The sequence below is a fragment of the Panthera leo genome, chromosome B4, assembly GCF_018350215.1.
Source record: "Panthera leo isolate Ple1 chromosome B4, P.leo_Ple1_pat1.1, whole genome shotgun sequence".
NCBI classification, from domain to species: Eukaryota; Metazoa; Chordata; class Mammalia; order Carnivora; family Felidae; genus Panthera; species Panthera leo.
In genome coordinates, this window is record NC_056685.1 from 87939468 (window position 1) to 87961940 (window position 22473).

General features: G+C 46.1%; 1 protein-coding gene across 1 annotated transcript in view; it reads right to left on the minus strand.

The window, feature by feature from the left end:
• PPM1H (protein phosphatase, Mg2+/Mn2+ dependent 1H) overlaps positions 1–22473 on the minus strand; it is a 260854-nt gene that overhangs the window by 46795 nt on the left and 191586 nt on the right. The gene's annotated exons all lie outside the window — the stretch shown is intronic.

The window sequence follows — 22473 nt, forward strand, 5'->3', positions numbered from 1 at the left end:
CTCTTGATACACAAACGAATGCAATCCAATTCAAAAAGAGTTCAACCCCAAAGCTAATGCCGGGACACCTTTATTTCCAGGGAAGTTATTTAGGTAAGGTGCTCCTTCCCAAGGGACCAGTGAAGCTTTGGCACCAGATGTGCCTGGGCTTCCTGTTCAGCCCTGAGAGAGTGAGCCTCTCTGGATTTCAGGATCCTCATTAATCAGAGAGGGGGAAACTGAAACTTACTGGTGGGGTTGAAGATGAACATGGGCTAATGACCGTGCTGAGATCACGAAGTATTCAGCACGGTGCCCGGCACATGCCAGTTGCTGGTACAGCCATCATGTGAGCCCAGAGGTACTCTAGGAATTCAATTTTCAAAAAAAAACCATACTATATCCTTTCCCCAAATCTATCAAATTAACACGAGGTGGAAACAGCTACTCTGATGTTTTTATACTCACATGAACTATTTAAAACGCTGTGGTATACAAGTCACTTGGGGAGCAAATAGAGCTATTATTAGAATACACTCAGCTTGGGGACTGAATGAGTTCTTAGCCCAGTGGTTCTCAACCCTGGCTGTACACGGAATCACCTGGGAGGGCTTTAAAAAGTTCAGATGCCCATGGGGCGCCTGGGTGGCTCAGTCAGTTAAGCAACTTTGGCTCAGGTCAAGAACTCGTGGTTTGTGAGTTCAACCCCTGCATTGGGCTCTGTGCTGACAGCTCGGAGCCTGGAACCTGCTTCGGATTCTATGTCTCCCTCTCTCTCTGTTCCTCCCCCAGTTGTACTGTCTCTCTCTGTCTCAAAAATAAAGATTAAAAAAAAAATTTTTTTTTTTTTTTTTTAAATCCAGATGCCCATGTCACCGCTCAGAGCAATTAAATCTGACCTCTGGGGATGAGAGCCAGTCATTGGATTTTTTTTTTTTGTTTTTGTTTTTAAGCTCCCAGGTGATTCTATTGTGTAGCCAAAGTTGAGAACCACCACTATAGACCAAGTGTCATTGCTCATATTCAAAATCAGTTGAGCAACTAGCTTGACTCTAAAGATGATGTATGGCTCAAGGGACAGGAGGGAAATGGCCTGGGAGAGGCTCTAAAGTGGGCGTGAGCAGGGCTTGGGGACGAGGCCAGGAGAGGGACTGGGGCCTGGAGACCAAGATCCAGGAGTCAGAGATTAAATGGGAGGCAGAAGGCAGCAGCTCCAGCCCCAGTGACTGGAAATTACTTAGAGTTCAGTACAGATAGGCTAAGAGCACTCTTAACAGGCTTGAAAAGGCAGCCACAGAGCTGTTCTCAGATCCCCCGAAAGCCCAGGCAATCAAATCCTCTCAGGGCAGAGACCTTCAGGAGCATGAAGTCTGTGTTACCACAGCTCCGAAAGACAAACACTAACCTTGGAGGTGTCACCCACAGGGTCAAGTGCAAATTCTAATATTTTAGTTGCTCTATTTTCATCTTTGAAAACAACAAAAATACTAAAACTAGAAACGAAACTTTCAAAAAGCCTTATTCTGTTCCTGCCATTACTGGTTTTCAATCATGTGAGAGCCCTCTCCCCTGCTGTCACCAACAAATGACAAGGGTGAATAACTACCAATAAAGAAGTACAACACCCTCACCCCCTCAACCTTTCTGGGTCCTAAGCACAGGTCATCATATACAGGCAGGCGGACTTCCTTTTTCACAGTGAAAGTCTGGTATAATAAAGAACAAAACAAGAGTCCAGACTGGCAGCTTGATTAAAGTCTGTATAAATTAGTGATCGCCAACAATCATGACAGCTGCTATGACTTACCAAACACCTGCCCCACACTGGGCTTGGTGCTACGTCTCAAATGTCTCCTAGGTTCTGCAATGTCCTATTCGAGGGGACTGAGGCTCAGAAAGGTTAAGTGACTTTCCCAGGATCACAGACCATCTTAGTGGCCTAAAGCTAGCCTCTAACATCCCCGGAAAACACACCAAAAAAAGGGGCTTCAGGGCTCAGCTCTGGGGATTTCTCATTCTAGCTGAAAAATCTGAGATGAGACCATTATTATCTGCCTGTCAGTGGGAGAAAAGCAGGCATTGGTTGAAGAAAAGGTCTTTTTGGCACAAGGGGAAAAGAGGCAAAAGAACAAAAGGTGCCCATGTGGGGACAAAACTGGTGGCTGTTTCACTACACGGTCCACAGGGAAGCCAGTGGGAAGCCAGGGAAGCACCAGGCTGTGTCCTCAGACCCACCACTACTTAGCAGTCATTTCACTATGGCTGAAGAGCCTGGCAGAGGCCTCTCCCGCGGACAGCAGGCCTCCCTCAAACATGTGTCTGGAGTTGAAGGGGGCCACTCCTGTTCCTACCCATTTGTAAGCCCTGTTTGCTATTCATATTGCATGGTACTTCATGGTCCAGGCTGTAGACTCTGTATTTCCAGCTCAGCCCTGGATTCTGCCCTTCTCAGCTGGGGGACACAAGATAAGGACAATGGTTTGAAGTTTGAGCTCCAAGAAAGGGAGTTACTTGGGACATACAATAAATAGAAAACGTCCAGAAATAGAAATAGAAATTAATAGAAAATGGGTGGCTCAGACGGTTAAGTGTTGGGACTGTTGGGTTTCAGCTTAGGTCATGATCTGAGTTCCTGGGATCGAGCCCTGGGTCAGGCTCTGTGCTGACTACTTGGGATTCTGTCTCTCCCTCTCTCTCGGCCCCGCTTCTGCTGGTGCTCTTTCTCTCTCTCAAAATAAACAAACATTAAAAAAAATGTCTATAATGGGGCTCCTGGGTGGCTTAGTCGGTTGAGTGTCTGACTTCAGCTCAGGTCACGATCTCACGGTTTGTGACTTCGAGCCCCACATCTGGCTTGCTGCTATCAGCATCTCTCTCTGCCCCTTCCCTCTCTCAAAAAGAAATAAATTAAAAAAAAAATTTTAAGAAAATTTCTATTCCTTATCAGATCCCATGATTTCTCAAATCCTGATTAAATTTAAAGATTCCAAATACCAACTACTCACTAGTTTCTACCATAATATAACTGACCAGAGATGATATTCAAATAATTACTTGTTACAAGAAAGCAAAACTGAAAGGCTTAGGAAAGATTTTCAGAGTAACTCTTATTTTGAGTCAGTCCTTAATGAATATTTATGAGGCCAATTGACAGAAAGAAGAGAAAAAAAATCAAGGCTTAAAAAGGGCTGAATTAAAGGGCTTTCCCTAAGCGGAGGCAAGTTTCATTAAGCAAAGAAGTTTCCATTAAACTTTTTTTTTTTTAAGTAATGGTTTCCTCTGCAATGTTGATTTGGCAAAGCTGAAAAGACAAGGCACCACGGGTCCAGACCTACTGGAAAGAAAAGCACTACTAAGTCGGCTATACCTCAAGTGCAGGAGTCCCTGCTATAATAATATACCTCATACTGGTCCCCAGTCTCTGTCATGGAATTGACTGCTCTGGACAGTCACTACCTGGGAGCAGTGCAACAGGCAGCATCAGCCCATTCCATTGGAGAGCAGCCCTGGGAAGTTCTTTCTTAAACCATCCAGTCAGCCACTGGTGTATTTCTTTTTCTTTTCTTTTTTTTATTATTTTTATTTATTTATTTATTTTCTTAATTTATTTTTTTAATTTATTTTTGCGACAGAGAGAGACAGAGCATGAGCACGGGAGGGGCAGAGAGAGAGGGAGACACAGAATCCGAAGCAGGCTCCAGGCTCTGAGCTGTCAGCACAGAGCCTGATGCGGGGCTCGAACCCACAGACTGTGAGATCATGACCTGAGCCGAAGTCGGACGCTTAACCGACTAAGCCACCCAGGCGCCCCATCTTTTCTTTTTTTTAATGTTAACTTATTTTGAGAGAGGGAGAGTGCAAGCGAGCGAGAGAGTGGGGGAGGGGCAGAGACAGGGAGAGAACTCCAAGCAGGATCAGCGCTATCAGCACTGAGCCTGACACGGGGCTTGATCTCACGAACCTTGAGATCAGGACCCGAGCCAAAAGCAAGAGTCGGACGCTTAACCGACTGAGGCACCCAGGCGCCCCGCCATTGGTGTATTTCAATGCCCCGTGACTCCTAAGGTAAGAGGGAGGCAGTGACTGCTCCCACCTCACCCACCCTTCCAGACCGAGGCCTGCTGCCACTGAGTCAGCCCCTCCACCTGCTCACACACCCCCAGCCTCGCCGTCAGGATGCTCTCCCATCCTCCCTGATGACCCCCCCCAGGTTCACAGGTGGCTTCCCACTCTTTCCCCTGCTGTTATGCTCAGTAATTTTACATGTGTGAATGATGCTTCTGGAATCCTGGCTTCATAACTCCCAACCTACTTCCTGATGATCTTCCTTAAGGCTCCCCAGCACCAAGGACATCTTTCCTCAGAGACTCCCACTGTGAGCTATCTCTCCTCTCTCGCTGGGGCTCTCAGGCCACTTCGCATCCATGGTTCCATCACTCTAACGACCCCCTGGCCATACGTGTTCATCGTCCAGCCTCCACCTTTTGACCGCTTTCCTTGCTGGCAGCCTAGAATTCCTCCCCCACCTGATCTTCTGGTAAGAGGCAAATACAACAGCAATGAATTGAGGGCTTTGTCTGTTGACATTCTGCCAAATACTGTCACCTCTCCCTTTCCAACAAACAGGTCCAGTACCTTCTCTTGCCCACGCAATTGCAATCCCCTCACCAGACCCTGCAATTATCTAGGTAAGAGCAGACGGTGCCAGGATCAGGGTGATGGCGGCGAAGGTGCTGAAAAACCGCTCAGTTTTGTCCTTTATCTCTATTCTCAGAGCACCCAGAGTAATTATTTTAAAATGTCAGATAGCGTCATTACCCTGCTCAAACCCCCCAATGATTTACCCATCATACTCTAAATAAAAGCCAAGTAATGAAATGACCTTCTTTAACATTGCTCCCCTCCCCCAATTTTCTTATTCCCCTTCTCTGTTTTATTTTTGTTCTTGCCATCCACCCCCATCTAACACTTAAAAGTATTTTACTTCCTGATGTTTCTTTTCTCTACTGCTCCCCTACACCCCCTTCCCCCATTAAGTTCTGTGAGGACAGAGGTGTTCATCTCACCACATGTGGCATCCCTGGTATTGGACAGAGTGCCCGATGCATAACGAGTGCCTAGCAAATAGCTGACGAAGTGAGCAAATCAATGAATGCCATGTACCTCAGGCAGCGGCTTTACTCTGTTCTACACAGATTTACAAAACAAAAAACAAAGCGCTCTCTTGCTCTCCCGGACTGCTTCCCGGGTCTCAGGGGTGCAGTTTGCAGCTGATGCCTCACCCACAGGCACGTCCCTTGCCTGCCTCTGGTTTTAGCTGGCTGGGCGCTGCTCTGTGCATTCTCTGAACATCTGAACTCAAGAGGTCCCTGTACAGGCGCACTGGTGTCCTCTCACCCTTCTGACGAGTAGCAACTACAGGACTCCTCCAGGGTGAACACATCTCGTCTCAGGGTCAGTTTTGTGATTTTTTTTTTTTTTTTTTTTTTTTTTTTTTTTTAGAGAGAGAGAGAGAGAGAGAGGTTTGCTTATATTTACAGACCGGCCGAGCAGCCTGCTAGCCAGTCTCCCACAACCACTTCTCTTTTTTCACGGACAGTCCTCACTCCTCAGCTTAAAATTCCCCATTGGCTTTCCATACAAAACATAACCCAACGACAAGGCCCCGTGTGATCTGATCTTTGCACGCCGCTCTGACATCTGTTATCACGCCACTGTGCTCTCCTCACGCCAGCTCTCTGGCTGGCTCTAGGACATGCCATGGGGGGTGGGGAGGGGGCCTTGCTGTCCCCTGTGCCTGGGCCATTCTTCCCCCAAGTCCTCCCAGCCTTCTCTGAGTGCTCCAGCTGACCAGGCTTCAGCTGTTCATGGTGCTTACATAACACAATTTGAAACTACCTATTAAGTTTGTTTACTTGTTTACATCTCCCCCCACCCCTGCCCTGGAACATTAGCTCAATGAAGGCAGGCATTTTGGTCTTATTCACTGCTATTCCCTCCTGTGGACAACTGTGCAGGCACACTGTGCACGTAAAGTAGGTACCAGCTAAGTGGATGAACAGATGGACGAACGCTCGTACTTCCTCCTTAGCACACATGCTTCCATCCAAAGACATAACCAAGTGTTGGCTTCCCCCATTCATTTTGCTTTAATGGTACGCTTTTTTATGGCCGAAATTCAGGGCTGAGTCCTTCCTATCAGTGATACCTTGGACTTCTTTTTACCTCTTTACATTAAAATTTTAGGTTCACCTTTATTACCAAAGTATATTCGTAAATAACAAAGTTATAAAAAAAAATAGCACCCATGATCTTCTTGCCTATTACTTTCTCCTCGTAATTCCCAAGTTCTACCTCCAGAATGGTAGTTTTTCTCATTATGTGGTTCTCTAGGGTACATAGTGTGACCTAGACATATTTCTCCCAGAATAACTTAAGGCAAGTCTCCCACTAAGAAAGTTCTTCTATGTCTTTGCCAGATTCCTGCATTCCCAGCCAGAGTCCCCATTTGGACATCTTAACCCACAGGCCAGGAACCCAAAGTTCACACTGTGGCATGGTCTACCTCGATCACTTCCCGTGATCTTCTTTCTTTCCCAAATCAGGACTTCTAATTAGAAAGACAGAGAGAAATGACACTCATGTCCCTAAGTCTTGATTCCCTCAGCGATACTTCAAAGTCATTTAAGAAGAACGTGACCCCTCCAGGACTGCCTAATGCCGACGAACCACTCATATGATTCCAATGACACACACCAGTGAGTCACATTCTTCTAATAGTTGACCTCTCAGTGTGGCCCAGGATGCCTGTCCTCCCCTGGGAAGCTTTCTTTCTACATTCTCCTTTTCCTCTGCTATGGTATACTGTGGAACATCAGGCCCGGAGTCAGAGGTTTTGAAGTCACAGCGCAGTCCGCAAGCGAACCAGTTGTGTGACCTTGGGAAAGTCCCTCAACCTCACTGAACATGCTTCTTCAGCTGGATTCCCCATGAGAAGCTTCAAGGATCAAATGCAAATATGTCTGACAAGTCCTTTGGGAAGGATAAGGTGCTATTTAACCAAATTGTGACCATCAAGGTCTTAGGAGCCCCATTCTTTTTTCACTGCAGATGTAGAGCACAGATAACTGGTGAGCACAGGCAGGAATACAGCACATCCCCGCAGGAAAATGGCTTCTTGCTGAACGCCCAAGATACCCCAACTCATACTTTTTCTATTGCTGCTAATGGTATCGAAGCATGAAGGACAGCACCTGTGCAACTTTAGTCAGGAAAGTCCATTTTTCTACTCTAAAGGGAAGAATCAAAGACTCAAAAAGATACCTCAGAGCTAATAATATGAAGGGGAAGCTTTTGGGTTGGTCTAAAACAGGCATTAAAGGAGAATTCTCCCTCAGCTAGAAGCTGAGTGCCCCTTCTGGGAGGAAGGTAAAAGCCACAGGAAGTCTCATTTTGCTCATAGCAGAAACCAGGTCTTAGACAGACAGGGGCGCACCGCATAGGGCCTGAGCAGGTGTGGATAGAGGCTGGTGGGCAGAAGTGTCTAGGTCTTTGGTTCCCACTCCTGCTTCCTACCACGAAATCTCAACACAGCTTGAATCCCAGGAGACTGGGATGAAACACCACCTGGACCTGGCTGGTCAGGAGTAGACGCATGACTGCAGCCCAAATGCCACTCATGGCTTTTAAGAGCTTGGCACCACCCCAACTCAGCAATTCACGGAATCCACAGAGGCTCTCCCCTGCCTCGCCTTTCTCCGTACCCACCCTGCCCAGACCTTCCTGGAAAAAGCAACACAAAGTTGGCAGTCATGTCATACTTCCTTCTTCCTGCCAGCCATCTGTATTTCCATAGGCATCAAACCCAAAGCCACAGAGCAGTAAATGGAGGCTGCTTTCTGCTCCTTGAGGTGGCCCTTCAACGGGTAGGGACCTCCTCACTGCACCAAAATCTACAAGTGCGTGCGTTTCCTTTAAAGTAACACGAGAATATTTTGAATTTTATTAGATCTTACTCTTATTTTTTAATATCTTCTTTCAAGAGGCCTTTCTTTTCCTGGTTTCAAAGACTCATAGTTAAGAAATCCCCAGAAACTTCCTAAATTTGTCTTTGGATCAAATCTTAATATGCTGGGAAAATGTCACTGAACCGTCACAAGGAGGGGGAATCTGAGCTAAGGCTAACGATATCAGGCTCAAACCAGAGTTCTGGAATAAGGATGAGAGGCAGCCGTTGTGGCCCCAGGGTGAGTTGGAAGAGGCTGAGAAAAGTCCCTCATCCAGCAGGTAGTTAGAGGGTTTAGAAGTATCCTTTAAGATATTTCTAGGCAAAGCCAACGTTTCTGCCACAGCTTGCCATTATATAGCAGGCTTTAGTTCTTTGTAAATCTAAATATGGGGGATGGGGTCATATTTTGATGCCTTGGGTCCCTGGATTCTTTGCTAGGAGTTAGTGTCGAGGGGTATCTTGATTACATGATTCCTGGGAAAGCTCCCTGTGGGACCAAAGCTCTACAAACAAATGCTAACTTGTTTTCTCCTTTGATCCTCAGAGCATCATTTAAATTACTTGAGGCCTGTAGGCCCTGAGCTGTATACAGGCTGATGTTCTTGTGCTAATACCGTACAGTCTGGATTCAGGCTCAAACAGTATGCTGTCAAAGTGTGATTAGTATCGGGTGATATAATTTGGGGGTGCAATGCTGCCTAACTTGTGTATGTCTGTCTCTGAGAGAAACAAATGAAAGGGAGAACCTTCTGGCTCTCCCTCCAGAAAGCCTTTCTCCATAATGGGGCCCAAGCTCTGTTCCCTGACATTGTGGATGCCCTTGAGGAAATCCTCCGATTAACAGGGCTGACCCACAAGCCCTGGGAAAATGCATACCTCGCCCCTTCTTACCACCAGCATGCCTGAACCAGATCCTGCCTGGAGTTCTGGGAGCGGTAATCGTTCTTCTAATTTGGCCTAAAGACTCCTCTTCCTAAACTGGGCCTGTGGGTGATAGCATGAGGCATCAGAGCTCGCTTTCACTGCACTGGCCCATGTTCTTGGGGAGAGTCCACTGGCTTAGAGCAGATCCTGATAACCCGGTGTATACACAAACACATTTGGAAAGCAATATTTACCCTTACCGTGTACTACACACTGAGATGTCCTTTACTCCCTACACCGGCTAATTTGTTTAAAATGTTCATCTCCATACACTAAATTGCTTTCACAACCCACTAACGGGTCCCTATCCACAGTTGAAAATTTGGGTAAAGAACCTGATCCTAGTAGCTCCAAATCAGGAGCTCAGGTTTGGACCAGATGAGAGCAATGGGTTCTACTAGAACCATTCATAAATATTTACTAGCACAGGTGCTGGGAATGTGGAGTTAAATAATATAAAGGCCATCCCTTAACTCATGGGCCAAGGTTAGCAGTGGAAAAGGATTCACACAAAAGAAAATGCTTTGAATCAGTCTTTTGAAAATGTAATTTGTCACATGTGTATGCAAAACAGAACCAATCATATTTCAGGATAAAACATTCTGCAGGACTTTTAGGGAGATTTCAGATTTTGAAGCTATTTTTGATTCAGTACCCACTTGGTGTGCATTAGCATGTGGTGAGGAAAGCTTCATATTCTAATCAATAACATTTAGATCTCCCACAGGTATGAATCACAGATCCTTATTTTATGAGCACACAAATATGGAATGATTTCTGCTTTCTCAGGGACCGTTTATTCTGCGACAAACATGAATTTCATTGACATTGGCCTTTATACTGTATGAAACCAAGTCAATATATACAAATCAGGAGATAACCAAAATTGACCCCATAGCCAGGAATGGTGGGGAGACAACAGCAAATATATTGTTCCCTACAAAGAGGGTTTTACTGCAGAGGCCAGTTCCTTGAGCTGATCTTGTAGCCCTGACTCACAAAGCTTCTCTTTGGACATATCGATATTTATACACAGGAGCACCAAGTTCTACGGTGCCCCTTGGGGAAGGCCTTTGTGCACTGGGACTCCACTCTATGCTACAGCATTTCAGTATTTCCATTCGTGTGTCTTTGAACTGGTAATATCACCTGGGGCAGAGCTCAAGTATCTCAAAGTAGGCATCAAACCTTTTTCAAGTCTTCTGCTTTATCCGAAAAAGCAAGAATTTTTGCATAATAATCATATACATAACATTTATTTCCACACACAAAAATATCCTCCCCTACCCCCAAAATCTTCAGTTGAAACCCAGTCTTCTGGAATCTTCTGTTGATCCTAACATTACTCAAGCCTTAAGATAAGAAGCACAGGCCTGGGCAATGGCTGCTGATCTTTACCAGTGGGAAGAACACAGCACACTCCTGTATCAAGGTGGCCCCACTGTTTTAGACAATGGATGGTACAGGCAACAACTGTTAACTATGCTGCCACCTCAGCTGTAACACTCACAGAGTTCCAACACACCCCCCACTCACTGTATGCTCGCTTTCTTCTGGGGACTGTTCAAAGCACTTAGGTTTTTAAAGCATGTAATTCTTTTTCTTTTTAATTTTTTTAATGTTTGTTTATTTTTGAGGGGGAGAGAGAGAGAGTGCGAGCGTGCACAAGCGGGGTAGGGGCAGACAGGGAGACACAGAATCCAAAGCAGCTGTCCGCACAGAGCCTGACGCGGGGCTCAAACACACGAACTGTGAGATCATGACCTGAGCTGAAGTTGGACGCTTAGTCGACTGAGCCACCCAGGTGTCCAGAAACATATATAATTCTTAGAACAACTTTGTGGGACAGATATTAACATTAACCCAAGTAAGAAAATGGAGGTCACACCACTAGGAAATAGAGGTCAGGCTCGCTTCCAGGCTCACCCCAAAGTGCACTGTGCTCTCAGCCACGGTTCTCCGACATCTTTGAGGAGCTATGAATCTATGTAAATACCATGAAATGTCATGATTTCCAACAAGATTGCTTAATTACTAATCCTCATCATCAGGGTAAACCATACAATTTTTTAAAAGTTTTTATTTATTCATTTTAAGTAATCTCTACACCCAAAAGGGGGCTCAAACTCAGGACCCCAAGATCAAGAGTCAAAACGCTCTTCCGACTGAGCCAGCCAGATGCCCTTCATACAAATTTTCTAAAAGCCTAGTCCCCAGGTTTAGAAGTTTAAACATACCACCTTCTTAGGCTTTTTCTTCTCTTGCCAATAGGGTGGATATTCAAGATCACTGAGGTCTGGCTTTCAAATTGTTTTGCTGATAGTAAGTTGCACTCTTTAAACCCTCACACGTACATGCCCAGTTTTTCACAGGGTGATCCAAGACCATTTGAAAGGATTAGGCAAATCTGGGGAGGGAGTATCATTTACTTGGGTTGAAGAGGAATGAGAAACCAGCAAGTTAGATGCCCTGGGAGCACCATCTCCTAACTACTCTAAGTATTTATACTGTGCCTGGGGCCTGGACTATGCAAGTTATGACCATAACATCAATAAGGGAGGAGAAGAATCGGCTCAACTCTGACCCCCTGTAGGCATCAAAGCGTTTGATATCACCTTTCATTTTTCACGGACAGTCCAGTCCATGACGCTTCCTGAACACGCTCCTTGGCCCACACAGGTGGACAAAGAAGTTCCTGAACAACAGCAGGAAGAAAGCCAGGGGTGAGGGGTCACAAATCTGGTAAAGAGTCCAGGCTGCCCAGGGTTCTGTAACCAATCATTTCTGCAAGCTGCGGCTCATAACTACAAGAAGAATCTGGGGCTGCCCAAAGCCAATGTTTAAGGACGTCCAGGAATCACCTGAGAGGTTTTAAAAAAATAGAGATTCTGAGACCTCAGGAATTCTGGAGTGTTTTTAATAATCATTCCAGATGAAAAAGCTTCGCTGTGGGGAAATAATCCTCTTCCACTTTTGGTATGGGTTTGTCCTATACTTGGCTATAAGCACCATGAGGGTGAAGATTGTTTTAATCTGCTTTGTATCTACAGTGCCCGACACAACACCCGTGCCACTGAATGAGGAATGGCCAAAACTGATCATGCCCCAGAGATCACACAGAGATCACCTGTGCTCTCTCCTTTAAGTTCCTGAGCATGGTGGATTGCATTTGATTTAACCGGGGTAACCGACAAAGCTGATTTAATCCTCATAGAAGCTAAACCTAGAATTGGTAGAGCATTATGGCTTTTACCAGAGCAACAAGGTGAAAAAGCAAATGTATTATCAGCATTTCTAGTTCTTATAGAAAGATGTATGTTTGGTTCTTGAGCAAGGGACCGACAAACCTTACCCTGGCCCTGAATAAGTCTTTGATTTACTTATCTAAAGGTAAGACGAACATGGAAGTAGGATGAAATCATTGAAAGTTTGGAGTGGTCATTGCCCAACTCTACTATGTGGATTCCTGGGTTAAGTCCAGAACCTAGGGGCTTTAAATTAGCACCTCAGCTGCATCTGATGAAGACATCCCCGAGCCACAGAGGGTTAGCACCTTCATGGAGCTGTCAGCTTGAAGCCAGCAACACTGACTCCCTGTTATGAAACCTTGTGTGCAGGTAAGGGTGGCAGGGAAAAGAAAAAACTTTATCAAGCTCTGCTTGAGAGTGAAATTTTGTAACTGGAGGAATATAGGCTGGGCACAGGAAAATGTTTCCTTGGCAGGGTGGTTAAGTACCTGGAAATTTGGTGGAGTGTTGTAGCACTCACTTCTCTGGAATTTCCTTAAAAACAGGATCTTATAAATAGGCTGAGGATTGGACCATATGTCTTTCTAAATATACCATCAGCTCCATATTTCTGCCGTGCTGTGTGTCATTTTCATACTTTACAGAGGTGCAGAGCTCTTATGGTTGAGAAAATAAGATGTTAGTTCTTGCCACCCTTAGCACCGCATTCAAAGTTTCGCATGAGCTGACCTGAACCTACTTACCTAGATTGCTGGGTTACTGGACTAACCACCACTGCCCCGCACCCTCTCGATCGCTTCTACATGCCACTTATGTTAGGCCACCACCAGCAATGTTCTCTAGCTGATACATACCAATATAAGTACACACAGAGGTTGAAACTCTTCTGTACTGCTTGGCAAATAATGACTGTCCCAAGCCCCCAGGTGCCCTTGTCTGGTATTCTGGACCCTCCCCTGGAATCTCCACAGTGTGGTAAATAAAGAGTTAATGCAAAGGGTACCTGGGTGGCTCGGTCAATTTTTAAGTATCTGACTCTTGATTTTGGCTCAGGTCATGATCTCATGGTTCCTGAGATCGAGTCCCAGGTCGGGCTCTGCACTGACAGCACGGAACCTGCTTGGGAGTCTCCCTCCCTCTCTCTCTTTCTCTCAAAATAAATAAATAAAACTTAAAAAAAAAAAAAGTTAATGCCTGGCACAGCAGGGGCTTCCAGGACCCACATGGAGCCTATTCTTCCATGCTGACTATTGAAACTATTTTGAATATTACCTCTGGCTTCTATATTCCCAAAACCCACATCTTATTTTAGCTGTGGGCTTCCACTTGTATTGTGCCCTCCATACAGAAGGTCTTTCCCTTTGTCCCTCAACCCTCTTAAAACTCCTCTCCTATTTCAGACTGTTGATTCAAACACAGCCTTCTCCACTAAGTCTTTCCCAGCCCCAGTTCGCCCTCTTAAAAACCACCACTGCCTCTAACACAGCCACGAGTGTTTCTTTAAACCCCCCTTTTATAAATAAGTTCTACATTCTGTCTTGCTCTATTTATACACAATTCCAAAAGATCTAATTCCCACACTCTTGAGAATTTAATGGATTTATAGGTAAAATGGTGTTGTTCAATAAATTTCCAGAAAGCCAGTCCCTTAGTCAGCTGGTCATCCCCATGAAGTGACACAGTCCTATGTGACAAGATCCTACATGAGGGCTACTGAGGGGCCGTGGTATGCCAGCACCTTGGGTACGGTACAGCTCAGGAGGGCTGCAATGGCACTTTAAAAAGTCCAGCATCCAGGACTAAAAAAACAAAACAAAAAAACAACAGTAGAATCAATGTATGGACCAGAAAAACCCATAAAAACAAACAAACAAAACGACCTACAAACAAACAAAACACCCTATCCGTCAGCACTCAGGGATAGAGCGGATTCCTACTTGTACTGAGGGAGCCTCTGCCCACAGATAACAACCCCCCTTGTTCGTGATCATCCGGCACAACAGCTGTGGGACAGACCTGCCAGGTAGAAGTAGCCAGCACACTTGACCTTCCTTCAGTCTCTTGTTTCTCTAAACTGCCTCCCATTACCTCAAGAAACCAGCAACTCAACACCTATTGGATTGTGAGCCTTCTGAGACAAGGATCAGACCTTGCCGACCATCTCACTCTCCATAATATCTGATGATTATATTATTGGGCACACAGAGCACTTATTGTATGCCAGACTTTGTTGAATGCACACGACCACACTAGCTCTTGATGTCCTATTATTAGGTACCATCATCAACCCCTTTTACATGTGGGAAAACCAAGGTGACATGTATGTCCAAGCTGCACCTGGGGACTGGCCCAGTCAGAAAGTCTGGCTCCACATCCCTGTTCGTAACTACTGCTCAGTGCCTAATATACAGCAAGTATACAATAAAGGCTTGCTAAGTATAAAGACATGTGCCTCCCTGCCCTGGGGGTGGGGCTTGGTTAAAAGGACACTGGCTATTTTAACCAGAATTTATGCAAGCATTTGACATCGTAAAGCTTCCCCAGAGGACCTGGAGCTAAGTCCCCACCACACATGTACTGCATAGCCCCAGACAATGGTCACCGGGGAAAAGCAGGGACCAGACTCTGCTTAGGAGCCTATCAGTGGGTATAGACATGCTATGGCTGTTCAAAGGGTCTCAGGGGAAAGAAAAGCTTGGAAGTACTTTGGCCACTTTAGGAACGAGAAATTTACTCCTATCATGGGAGCAGAAAGGTGTGTGTGTGTGGATGATCAATAGGGAGCAAGCCAGTTGGGCATCTCTTTCCTTTCCGCTTCCTGTGGCCTGACAATGCCTGTCTTGGCTTCCAATCATTTGTAAAATGCCTCATAGCTTCCTCTGGCCATAGGGGCAGAAAGGCGAGGAGGGGGGTGGGGAGCAAGGAGTCATTTATCACTGTCAGGAGATATGCTGCACACAGCAGGGCAGGCTTTCTTCCCTGCTGCTCCTGAAGCCAGAGCTGCAAATCCCGAAAAGACGCAGAACATGCACACGGCAAATAACCATTCATCATCTTGGCTCTGGGAGCCCCGAGAAAGGCCACTCCCCATGTGAGGCTGACCCACTCGGACTTTGGCTCTAGGCTGCACCGGAACTTGGAACGCAAGGACTTTCCAGGCGCCTATTCCCTGCCCCAGCCAATGCCCATCCTGGACAATTTATAGGGTTAACATTCTCTGAAATTCAAGCCCCTCCTTCCTCTGCAAAGTCAGATTTCCACATTGCTGCCAAGGTGGCCCATAATCATTAAGTTATGAGAATACAAGTTGCTAGGAGGAAATTAATACCAGGTTTAACTAGGGGAAGGCCTGCTTTCTTGTGAAGTAATTATAAAATTAAAATGTGATATTTCTCTGGTGTGTTTAAAAAGTCTCCCCGTGAGATCTGTGGCACAACAGTAGTGTCAGGATTTGCACCAAGACGGGACTGAGAAACCCTTTGGTGCTCCAACGATGCTTGCTAGTCAAGAGACACCTGCAGGTAGGTTTCCAAAGATTGGGTTAAAAGTAATTAAAAACAAAAAGAGGGAAAAGGACAAGGTTTGAAATTTCCAATTACTCTTTAAAACTCAAGAGTCAAGCTGTTACAGAAAACGCAGGCTTTCCAAGTAAGATTAATAATGCTAAACTAATTAGACTCACAGGCATGGCCAACATATAAATTCAGGCCCAAAAGAGGGACACTGTCCCTTTAAAAACTGCCTGGGGATCAGTGGAAAAGCTAATGAGGACTGTCAGTTGGGGCTGCTTTAATAGGTGGTCCTCCCGAGGATAAAGCCTGGGGTTTTGGTAACAGGGCTTCTGTGCTTGATTCAATAAATCAATTTATATTATATGCGGGTGCAGCTCTGGAGTTGGCTTCATAAAGCATTCTGTGGCATTTCTCAATCTGCTTTTCCACTTTGCTGTCAGCCTGCCTGAATGTGTTGTCAGAGGGCACTGAAAAGAGCAGTGAAGAATAAGACAGAAGCCATATCTACAATAGTTGTAAAACTCGACCCAGTAGCTCCAGACCATGCTTGAGGCTGCCTCCAGTGAGTTTCCCTCCAGAAAATGTTTGGATTATCTATTGGTAAGAAGCCCAATGCTGTGGTGCTGTGGCTCTCATCCCTGAGTTGGGTTCCAGGCTGCAGATGGAGAATTAAAGTTCACCCCAAACAGCATGCAAAGGGTTGGAAGTGAAGTTGCTTTTTAATCAGCTCCTCAGGGTCTGAAATACTCCCCAAGAAGTAAAAGAAGAAGAGAAACAAAAGCACCAGTCCAGCAGGTAATGGGCAAGGCAGGGCAAGGGAGGCAGGGCAAGGGAGGTAGGGCAAAGGACATGGTTCTTCCTTCTGGCTGACCAACAGGCTTGCCAAGTAGTGACTGCTAGAGATGAGTTGTCCCTAAACACAGTGACTGATGCCTCTGAACATCTACAAAGTGGAATGACGCCCATACCGCAGCCAACTCAGAGGCTAACAGGAGTGAGTCCAGAAGCCATAGAATGTGGCCATGCCATTTCACTTGCTTACCCTGTCTGTGCTCAGCTGTCTTTTTTTTTTTTTTTTTTTAAACTCTCTGCCATTGGGATGTTCAGTTACCACTCCTTGTATGTTCTCCACCTCAGCTAGACCCATGCTCTTACGTTACCCAGACTGCAGGGTCATCCAGTACAACTTTTTGTGGTGATGGCCATGTTCCGTATCTGTGCACTGTTCAGTTCAGGAGCCACTAGCCACATCCGGCTACTGAGCAATTGACATGTGGCTAGTACGACCTGGGAAAGAAAATTTTCATCTTATTTAATTTTAACTAATATAAATTTAAATGGCCACATGTAGCTAGTGGCTACTGTGCTAGAGAGCACTCAGAATAGAAAAATATTTCCTTTGCCTTAATAAAAGCAATGAGTACTAAAAGGAGAAAATGGTGGCTGACCCCACTCTGCCCCCAGTGGAAAAATCCCGGATTGTAAAGGAAATTCAGCGGAGGAAAATGACCCTGATGTGTCATCAAGTTAGAATCATAAAGAGTTAAGGGCTGCTAGAGATTAAAATGAAAGGTTGCGGGGCGCCTGGGTGGCTCAGTCGGTTAAGCGTCCGACTTCAGCTCAGGTCACGATCTCGCGGTGCGTGAGTTTGAGCCCTGCGTCCGGCTCTGGGCTGATGGCTCAGAGCCTGGAGCCTGCTTCCAATTCTGTGTCTCCCTCTCTCTCTGCCCCTCCCCCGTTCATGCTCTGTCTCAAAAATAAATAAAGGTTAAAATGAAAGGTTGCCATCGCTGGAATATTTCTAATGGAACTGGTCTTTTCCAGAAACTCTGAAAAGCAGAGCAAAGTCCATTCCCCGCCAGACACAGAGGTTGGCAGCAAGGGGCAAAGGAAGCATTTTACAAATGAGAGACCCAGGTCCAAGATTTGCCCAAGGCTCCAGAGTCTTGGCAGAGCGAGCTCCAGAGACCATGGAGCCTATCTCCCAAAGCCATAAACTCTGTACTAAGCCAGGCCATCTCAAGTTACGGGTCCAGCCTTCCTCGGAAATAAGACCATCATAAATGTTGGAAAGGCTTTGCTTAAGGAAAGAATTCTGGTATACTTTACTCATAACTAGAACCATCTGGAAGCAATCTCGCATTCACACGATGGACTTCTCTTCCTCTTTAGCCCTTGCTCTCTCTACAAATCCCATCAGGCCAGGAACAGCTGCTGGAGGGCCTGGCTGGACTCCACGGGTAGAGCTACAAACCCCCTTCCACATGGATGTCCTCCTGGGCCCCTGGCTTGCTCGTTCCCCCGTGTGCCCGGACACAGCGCACGATGAACACCCATCCCACTGAGAAAGCTAAATCACCAGCAGGCCCAGGAGCAGGGACCCGGTGCCACAAAGGCAGCTGTGAGAAACCGTTGTTTCAACTTGGTAACACAGACACTTGCCAGCAAATTACAGCCTGAGATGGCTCAGAGGGCTGCGGGTTGAAACACAGAGCTCACACTGCCAGCTATGTGCATCATGCAACAGCAGCTCGACACAAAGGGCTGGGGAGGAGGGGCGCTGGCCTGTACTGGGGCAAGGCCGGGATCCTGGCACCAAGACCAATGACACCAGGCACAGAAGGTGAGGGCTGGGCCGCGTCAGGGACCGACTCGGCGCTGGGGGTGCTGTGAAGAAAATGCCTTTGTAAATCCAACTACTGGGCAAGCGATCTCTGAGGCGGGGGAAGGGGCAGTGGGGGAGCCAGGGAAGAGACCGGTTTCATTATGAAGGTCCTGGTGACAATAACCTTTTGTCCTCTATACAATCTGGGCCTGCCAAGCTGCTCCACAGTCTCTGAGAAAGCACGAGGGTGGGAGAGAAAGGCTCCCTGTCAGGAGGCCACAAACTCATCCCTGATGATGAGACAAGGCTCCCCCGCCCCCCCAGAGCAGACATCCTCTCCCACACCTTCCTCCCCGCTGCAGACTCATGGCGGAGGGCTGGCATGAGGCTGCTCTAAGACGAGAGCAAACAATTTTCCTCAGCACAGGAGACCTGGTTCTCTGAGGATCCTCCCACCATCCGCACCCCCAAATCACACACAGACTCTTAGTGATGAGTGTGAAGCAGCCCAGTTTAATTTGGCCGGCAGTCTAGCAGGTCAGACTGGGAACCAGAAAAGTTAGTACCTCAGCCGGTCCTGAAATGCTTCACCCCGTCCTCTTGTTTAGAGGACTGTCACGGAGACACTGATCCTGGTGGACAGGACCCCCCTGCTCCCCTGCTTCACTTCACGTCACGGCTCAAAACTGAGTAATTATGTCTAATCTTACCCTGAAGAAAAATGGACCGTTGCATTGTATCACAAAGAGCTCTGGGCCTCAGAAACCTGGGATCTAGGCCTTACTCTGACACTTCTGTGTCCGTAGAAGCTGAGCAAACCACCTAATTCCTCTCTGTCTCAATCTGCTCAACCACAAAATAGGAACAAGGAAGAGGAGTCCTTCAGCGTCGGGCAGCTGGCATGGTAAATAGCGTGTGCCCTGCAGTGATGCTGTCTGGGTTCACGTCCTAGGTGCTCCCACTTACTATTATGTAACCTTGAAACTCGGCCTCTGTGCCTCAGTTTCCTCATCAGTTTCCTCATCACAGTTCATGGGACTGTGAAATAGAAGGCATCAAGTCAAGCTCTCATCACAACGCCCGGCCCTTAGCTCTTCCAGTCACTGTCAGGTAGGCCCACTGCCATCGTGCTGAGTGGGGGCATGCAGGGCCCATTTCCACCACAACTAGGTATTTGCTATAAGAATTAAAGGGCTTTGACTTAAGTGAACTCATCATTCATAGAAGCGTTCCAGAAGAACAGGTTCACAGGCCAGGGCTAACTCTGAATCCAAGAAACATAAAGGGACATGGTAAGGACCTGTCTCCTTGAGCATGACACATTCCAAACACTTACCAGACCACCTTCAACCAATTCCAACAACTTGGTAGTCACTGAAGGCATCTGTGGGAAAAGAGCCACAGGCCTTCATCTCCCCTTCTACAGAATTAATTTGCCAGGTCTTCTCTTTCTAGAGACAATTCGGAAAGGCAGCAAAAGGTGATCCCATGGTTTTTTTCAAGTCCTAAACAATAACTGCTAGATACGAGGTTTCTCACGAGAGGTTACAACATTTAAAAAAGGAATTCATTCAAGTTTAAATTCATTAAAGTTTATACAGGCAGTGGTCTAACTGGGTCTCTAACTCCCCCACTTACTCCAACAAAGATATAAAGAACTCTCCTTTTCCTGAAGCACCAATTTCAAGTCAAAAGAACAGGTAGAAAATACACAAAGGTGTACATCAATCTCTGCTCACAGGCAAAGCTGCAGCCAATAGCCACACAGGGAACCGTGCTGAAACAAATCAGCAAATCATGTCTGACTGAAGCCATTCTCAGTCTTGGCTCCTCAATTATTTGGTACCTTCTGTGAAGTTCCATACATTAAATACAGCCTGTTTATGGACCACTTATTTTCTTAGGATCATGCTAATTAATACCGTGTGTGTGTGTGTGTGTGTGTGTGTGTGTGTGTGTGTGTACAGAGAAAGCAAGAGACTGAGTGTGGGTGTATGAAGTTGGATTTAATCTAGTCCCTGAACGTATCCACATTTTAAAAATTATAAAATGGGGGTAGTCTTTAGCCACTTGTTTTCCAAGTGTGTTTTGACTGCTTAGATCTTATTTGCCTTTCTGGCATAGAAAGAACACACAAACAGCCTTGCCTCAAGCTTAACGTATCTCAGATACAAACAAGCTCCTTATTCCCACCCTTCCCACCTGCCATCCATAACTACCTGGTCCTCAACTGCCGTCAGTCACACCCTTTCCTGAAATCCAATAAATACCCACTGGCTAATCACTGGGTGTCAGGCACCAGGCGAGGCACTGCCCCCTCCTGGAGAATTGCAGACTAGTCGAAAGGACATAAACAGGTAGCTGGAATGATTAATGACTTACCCCTTACAGTTATCTCTTGGCCCAAATCATCTAGTTTGTTGTTCATTTCCTTCCTTCTCTGTTTTCTGCTTCCATCCCTCCATTTGACCCTTGAGACCTCACATACATATTTCTATGCTTTTTTTTTTTTTTTTTTTCCTGGGTACCTAAACTTGCTTTCTCTTGCCAGTTTCCTTCAAACTCCTTAGGACTGCCATCCCAAAACCATGCTTTCCTCATTCGTTCTCCTTCTCAGAGACAAAGCAGCACAACCCACAGCCTCCCACAGTAAATGTATGTCTCTGCGTGGCTTCCCGCATCCTTGATTATGTCCCCTTGATACTGACTCGGTCTGATTTCCCATAGACCGTCTCTTTATTTTTGGCCATGTTCCTTACTGTCTCTCAGGTCCACTCTTTTTGTTTATGCATTTGCAATCATGGGGATTTCTGACCTGGGACACCGTTCCCTCCATCGTTCTAAATCCTGCAAAACTTAGACCAAACCCGACCGTGCTTTTCTAAACTATGGTAGCCCTCACCTTCAACTGCTCTGTGAGGAGTGCTGATTTTGCTGATCGGATAAAAATGAACTTGTAAAGAAAACCCAGTTGGGGTAGGGTAAGGATTCTAGGGCACCAAAACTCCAGAACCTCAGAGCTGCAAATAGGGTGAACCCTTTCTGCCAAGTCCGTTCATGTTTTAGAACAGGAGTAAATAGTTTAAGCTTTATGGGTCATACAGTCTCTGTTCCAGCTACTCAACCACCTTGTTGTAGAGTGAAGGTAGCCAAAGATCAAATGTATACAAACGAATGTGGCTGTACTCAAAACAAAAAAAAAAATATTTACAGAAAGGTGTGTGGGTGGAATCTGGCTTCTGGGTCATAGTTTGCTGACCCTGCTTTATAAGAAGAGTGGATAGTAGGGAAAATCTTCTCTTTTAGATGATAGGGGATAAATTGAAGTGCCTTAGATCAGCCCCTTATTTTCCCTAGGTAGCTCAACTGTTCCCTTAACACAGTGTGTATTCTATTAGATTTCTAGCCTAGAAGTCACTACCATGAGACTTTGGGCTGTAATCACGTGTGACAGCTATTTTGGTCAATGTGAGAAGAGATAATGGCATCCACTTCTATGCCTATGTTGGCAAGCAAAGAGTCCACTGTCTCACCCTCCTGCTCTCCTCCAGGCTGGCAGGAGGCTCCCTGGCCAGTACCTCAGGGCTAACAGCAAATCTTCACCCCCACTACTATGTGCCAGGCCCTGTGCTCTCTTATTTAGTCCTCATGTCAATCCTATGGTGTATACATACTTTATATCCCATCTGTCTTTCATATGGAAGAAACAGGTGAGGTCTTAGTCACTGTTAGCCACTGATCCACCACAGAAGTGATCTTGGTGCTGACATAGGTGTGTTGTGGGAGGAAGACGCCCCTTGCCAAGATTCTTATCGCAATGTAAATGTGAAAAAATAATGAAGATGGCTCATTACCTCTAGTCCTTACAGCAACCCCTTCAAAGAGCCTATTTTTTTCACTTTATCCATAGAAAGTTAGGCTCATAGGGGTTAAGTACTTTACCTAACTTTGCCTCTTTAGAAAGCTCAGAGTTCAGATTCAAATCCAGGCCAGTTTGGCTCAATTAACTGTTAGCCTGTTCCTTCGAGCCCCTGACCTAAAAAAAACCAACTTAAATGTGTTTTAAAGCCTCAAAAACGCTTGTGCATGTGAAGTGAGGAATTATGTCAGCTTCGTGGGGTCTAGTGTCCCCAGGGAGGACGTCAGGGAAGTACAGAGGCAGACCAACACCGTGATTTAAGAACTGGCGCCCAGGCG